Source organism: Dermacentor albipictus, chromosome 8, assembly GCF_038994185.2.
Source record: "Dermacentor albipictus isolate Rhodes 1998 colony chromosome 8, USDA_Dalb.pri_finalv2, whole genome shotgun sequence".
NCBI classification, from domain to species: domain Eukaryota; kingdom Metazoa; phylum Arthropoda; class Arachnida; order Ixodida; family Ixodidae; genus Dermacentor; species Dermacentor albipictus.
The window spans coordinates 99,959,249-99,965,248 of record NC_091828.1 but is presented as its reverse complement, the minus strand read 5'-3'; the positions used below and the strand labels follow the sequence as shown (position 1 = coordinate 99,965,248).

Below are 6,000 nucleotides of genomic sequence, written 5' to 3'. Positions count from 1 at the left end.
TTCGCCAGCATTGTTCGTGACCTCTGCTACCTGCCATAAAAATGTGGTTCCAGACAGTCTACAGATCGTCTGCAGAGTTCTTGTAAGAGGGTTTGTCTTCTTACATAACGCTTCGTTATAGGCTATATTTATAGGCAAAAGAAAAAGAGTGAGGACGTAAGTCCATAGGATGTTTACCAACGTCCGTATGTATTCTCGAAAAGTGGTCGTGCGCGTGCCTTCATTGTCCTACATGATTCCACTTTGAACCACTCTCACTTCTCAAAAGCAATTAATAAACTATACGCCAAGAGCGAGTGCTCTCGAGTCCGTAGTTACATAGGCTTTCTGTTTATTGGCTGAATCATATCAAAATAATGCAAGCATGTGCTAGCAGCTCTGTCCACTGTCCGCTGCTCCTTGTTTCGCTTTGCGCGATGTTTCTTTCTATAGCCAGTGTAAGCCTCCGTCAGACTTAACCAGAACACTGAAGACACGCGTCCAGCGGCTTCAGTGTTATAAAACGCGGACTGTGAGGAGCAAACATGCACTGCTTTGGAAGGAAGACGCGTCGAGCTAGCGCAATTCTATGCACCCCAACCGGAAATTTCCACCATGCTTCCTAGAAGGAGCGAAACATTTTGGCAGCACCCGTCTCGCGATGACTGCCGACGTCAACGCGTTTAGCCTTCAAGCAATGTGGGGACACACCGCATCGCTGAAGACACCTTGAAGAAAAGATAAGAGCTCTACAAAGACGCGGACGAAAAGAAGAGCATGTACGATGGACAGGCGCTAACGTCCAACCACATGTTTACTTAAACAACGTTTAGTTGGAAGTTACCGCCTGTCCGTCGTACATGTTCTTCTTTTAGTCCACGTTTTTGTGGCGCTCTTTTCTTTTCTTCAAGTATGTGAAACCAACTCGCCCACATCAGAGAGAGACAGACAGAGGAAAGGGGAAAGGCAGAGAGGTTAACCCGAGGGGAATGTCCGGTTCGCTACCCTACTTTGGGGAGAGAGGGCAGGGGGAGATAAAGTGATAACAAAGTAGAGATAAAGAAAGAAAGGAGCACGGACATACAATCACAGTCCGTCACTGTCGCCGCATACTGTCACCGCACAGCACAGTAGCACTTGCAGCACTATAAACATCTGTTCCGGCTACAGTCACTTGTCCAATTCAGTTGCCCTTAAAAACTGCAACAGTGCCCTCGTCGCCCTCTGCTGCGATGCGCCCCCCCCCCCCCTTGTGATGGCGGTATTTTAAAATAAGTTGCTCTGTTAGAGGTCTTCGGTCAAAGCGCGCTATCGAAATTGCAAGCGATCGTCTTTCTAAATTAAGGCGAGGACAGTAAATTATAGCGAGCCCACATCAAGCTGCTGCTGAATACACCTTTAGTTGAAACCTTCGTGGTCATTCTGGTATTTCCGTTGCTTCAGTAAAATGCGACACACACACACACACACACGCACACACACACACACACACACGCGCGCGCGCGCGCGCACACTGTCTCCGGGATCGGCCCACTTTACAGTGACACCCGGTTGCCAGGGTAGGCCGCGACCGTGACGGCACGACGACGACGCAGTAACGACAATGAAGGAATGACGTTGACGGTACGACAAAGGCGCCGCTACGCGGCGACGACCCGACGACAATGTGATGGCGATTCTGAAACGGTTAATGTCGTACGACGACAGACAGCCTGACGACGACGACGGTTGGCAGCAATGGAATGACGACGGCCGTACGACGAAAACAGCGGGACGACGACGGAACGACGACGATGGAACGGCTACGACAGCGTCACGACCACAAGCACGCACACAGTGACCCAAGCTACCGGACAAGCTTGGTCACTGTGTCGACATGAAAAGCTAGATAGATAGACTCAATGTACCTGAAGTCGGTAAGGAATGCTAATTGCAGTAAAAACGCCCCTAATGTGAATTCGAAATGAGTATGACGGTGACTATACCACTAAATTTACCAACAAGGCCAAGGCTGGTACATTCCCACAAAGCCGTTTTTCGCCGCTAGACTATTCTTAAGAACGGACAACTATGCTGATGACGAATATACTATTACCAAAGGCGACAGGCTCATGGCAAAGAACACCTAAAAAATCGTAAGAGTCGGGAATTAGGCCCTTATAACGATGAGTGAGCAACAGCATATGAACAGGCTCGCAAAAGAAAGGAAAAATTCACGAGTGTGCTGGAAACTTCACCAAGCTGTGCTGAATTTCAAGTTACGTTCTTACACGCTGAAAAACAAGCAAAATCAATTGGCTTTATCGCGCAATTCCCATATGTCGGTATACATTTAAAAACTCAGGAGTAGGTTTAACGAGCGTCTGCGCACCAAGTCTCATAAACATGCAGAGCCCCGCAAACCGCCGAGACAAACCAGCTGGGGAAAACGCGCTCGCTTTTTTGCATTTCGCCCCGTCGTGGAAATGCGGCCGACGTTGGCAACGACGGCCTCCAGACGCCGGCCCGCGTCCGCAGGTAAAAGCGTAGCGCCAAGCCGCGGTGGCGGGGAGAGAGAGAGAGAGAGAGAAAGCAGCACCGCGCACGGGACAGGCGCGCCGCCACTCTTTTGTACGACTGTGCACCACCGGCTTATACGAAGACGTAGCGAAGAGAGAGGCAGGTAGGTGGGCAGGTAAGTATACACAGCTGCCCTCCCCCACTTCTTCGCACACCCCCTCGCCCCGGCTGACGCGGTGTAGTGACGCTTGGTGATGGTGGTGCGAGAAGGTGCGCCCGCGACGAGGAGGAGGCGAAGGAGCAAGTTGAGGCAAGGAGTGAGTGAGCGGGGCCCGGCGAGGGGGGCGAGGGGGGCCCGTCTAACGGGACTCCGTCCGCAAGCGGGACACCCCGAGGCGAGAGGCGCGCGCGCCTGCGCATAAAGACGCTCTTGTAAGCTGGGCCACGCGAGCACAGCCACAGCAGCCGGGCGAGCCAGTGAGAGCAGGGGTGTCAGCCCCCCTTCGGGTCCGCAAAAAATACGTACAGTGTTGTTGCCTTTGGTGCGCGAGCCACGGGACTTTTGGGGACGTCGTCCCCCCCACCCCCACTACATCGACGCGAGACTCACCACCTGCGGTTTGTGGTTCTGTTAATTGGGACACGTCAGCAGTGCCTGGTGCGCTGCTGAAGCCGAGTCATCTTCTCGTTCTTTTTTATTTTTTTTTTAATTTAAACCCGGGACTGCGCGACCAGAGCAGAGCGAAGGAGTGTGTGCCTTCGTAAACTCCGTGGCCACCGAGACGACTCCCCTCAGCACCTCCGTCGGCCCTGGATTAACCTCGAGAGGCAGCAGACAAGGTACGTGCGAAGCACCAGATGTTACCGAAACCAGCTGCGCAACCCATGGTATCGAAGAAAAAAAGAAACACGTGGATTCGAACACGGGTCCGAATTCGCGAAGTCTTTCGTCCGTAACGACTGTGCCGCTTGTATACCCTCGCTGATAATGTTGGCGATCGTGGCGTTTAGGATATGTGCAGATCAAATGAGAGATGCGAATGTTACTCTCCCAATATGTCCGACTCGACGATCGCGGTGGCGTCTACTCTTTTTTTTTTCTTTTTCGAACGTGGGCCGCGTTGTCCTGGCAGTCCTGGACTCCTACGTATGGCAGAAGGCAAGTTTCGGAGCATGCGCAGTAACCGTATAACAGCAATGCCGCGACGATGACCTGTCCGAGCAGTCCTGGACTGAAGATTACCAAAGAAGCCCCTGCTGGTGCGCAGGGGGAGTTGAGACTGGGTGCCGCATTCTTAACTACACCGTGCTGACACCGGCGATCCAGTTAAGGGACGCCGGCGACTTCAGGACAATTTTTCGGCAGATTTTTTTTTTTTTTAGTATTCGACCTGCGTACGGGATGCACGTTCAGGCAACATTCGCGGGATCTGTGACCTGCCTAAAATAGTATACGACTTTCGGCTCACTCACTCAGTTACACGAACGCTCGCCGGATCGATGCATACTATTTGCGCTCAGAGTACGTCCTCCGCGTTTGCACTTTGAACAGCGCATATCGTTCCGCATGGTAGCTTCTGGAAACGCGGCATTGTTTCGTGTACTTCGGACAAACGGCTCCGCCCGGTGGGAGACAGCGATAATGGGGACGCGCAGCAGATGCGTAAACGCGAGTTCTGCAGAGAGACTCGTCGATGACGAAGCGTGAGAAAGACGTGTCAGCATGTGCGTGCGTAAGGTATGGTCAAACGGTTCGTCATTTACGAACATTCTTTGCTCCTTTCGCTGAACGTCTGCAGACTTTTGTCTGCAATGTCAACAATTGTCTCTCGTGGTTAGCTGCATGGTTCACAACTATCTGGGTCTGCTGTTGTCAATCACGTTCCCGCCATACACCAGTTCGGCGGTCTGCTAATCAGCCTAGTTATCGTGAATAGATCTATAGAAACGAGACCGGTGACTACTTTTCCCTGTTAATAGACACTGTGTACGGTTCATCTAGTAAAGCGATTCCACATGAAGGCAGACACGTCTACGAGAAGTTTCTGGAATACATCGCATAGACTTTCTAAGACATACCAGGGCGGGCAGTATCGAAATCAACGAGAGTAAAAGTTGAAGCTCCGAGGGAGAGCACAGATTTCAGAGCGAGCTGGAATACGAAATAAGACGGGAGAAAAGGAAGAAAGAAAGAAAAAAAAAGAAACTCGAAGCACAACTCCGCCCGCTCGCTTATCTCCACGTCCCTTCTTCGGTGCTGCCTAGGAAAGTGCCCAGGAAAGTGACGCTGGAATAAGATATAACAGGTGAACCGGTTGCATTCTCGACCTGCCATAATGCGCGCCGCTCGTTCTGCGGCCGGCTAGCCGTATCCTCCACACCCCGTAGCCGTAGCCAAGCACGTAGCCGTCGTTCGCCGCGAATTCTGCGACGGGACGCGCGTATAGTTACATTTGCCCTGGCTCCCCCCCCCCCCCACCCTTCACCCCCTACGAAGGGCCCCACGGCGAAATGAGAGTATGTGCCGAAGCGGCGGGCAGGCGGTGCAGACCCCCCCCCCCCCCCTCCACCTTGCCAACTTCAAATCCACATCATACCGGTGTACCAGCGGCTGCGGGGCGAAGCCGAAATATTTGGGCTACGAGGCAGTAGGTCACCGGCGCCCAAGGGGGGTGCGCGCTCGGTGGGAGAATGGGAGAAAGGCGGGACGATAAAGACGAAGAAGACAGCGGCCGGCCGGCTAGGCCGCTCGCCGGTTCTGTAGCTTCTTCTTCGTTCGCCGGTCAGCTCTTTCTTTTTTTTTTTCCTTGCGCTATATCGGCCGTGACGTCAGGAGGCGAGCATTTCGGTCTCGTTCGAGCGTTACGCAACAACCAACGCCGCCGCCACGGGCCGGTCGGTCGGTCGGTGCACGCTGCATGCGACGGTGGTCGGAGGACACAGTCCGGCGGGTTCCCGTCTGCCGCAGTTGCGTAGACGGGGCTAAAGAAAGACTGTTATGGCACTCACGCGGTCTTGGCTTGGCTTTCTTGATTTTTTACTCTATTTCTTTCAATTTTTCTTTTGCTCAATCGACCCACTGTTTCAAGGACAGTGGCCTATAACAAGGCAGCGACTTTTTCGTGAACGGAGCGTATTTTAAGAGTGTACATTGCGGTACGGACACAGTCCAGCGGATACGAGTGGATGAAGCTCCGTAGACGAGACACAGTCCAGCGGGTACGAGTGGATGAAGCTCCGTAGACCAGCTAAACAAAGCTTGCAACTCTTGCTTCTTCGAGCAGTTGACAATATTTTTTTATGCGAAGCATACTAGCCGCACAACCACGCTCTTCCTTGCTGCGCCGCGCGCGTCCGCGTAGCTACCATATGACGTCATAACAGCTGCAAAAGCGGAGGCGCAACTCGTGCGCTCGCTTGCGGTCGCATAGCTACATAGCCGGGTCTCATCTCGTGTGCTCGCCTGCATGAGTTGTTTCTTCGTCTAGCCGAACCAAATATAGCCAGGCAACAGCAGTTCAC

At 52.9% G+C, this 6,000-nt stretch overlaps 1 protein-coding gene across 1 annotated transcript in view; it reads left to right on the top strand.

Annotated features, from left to right (window-relative positions):
• The first annotated feature begins 2,864 nt into the window (after positions 1-2,864).
• Positions 2,865-6,000, top strand: part of LOC139048907 (uncharacterized) — a 100,201-nt gene continuing 97,065 nt past the window's right edge. The window contains exon 1 of the mRNA XM_070523837.1: positions 2,865-3,318. The gene's annotated coding sequence lies outside the window, so the exon portion shown is untranslated. The remainder of the gene's footprint in view (positions 3,319-6,000) is intronic.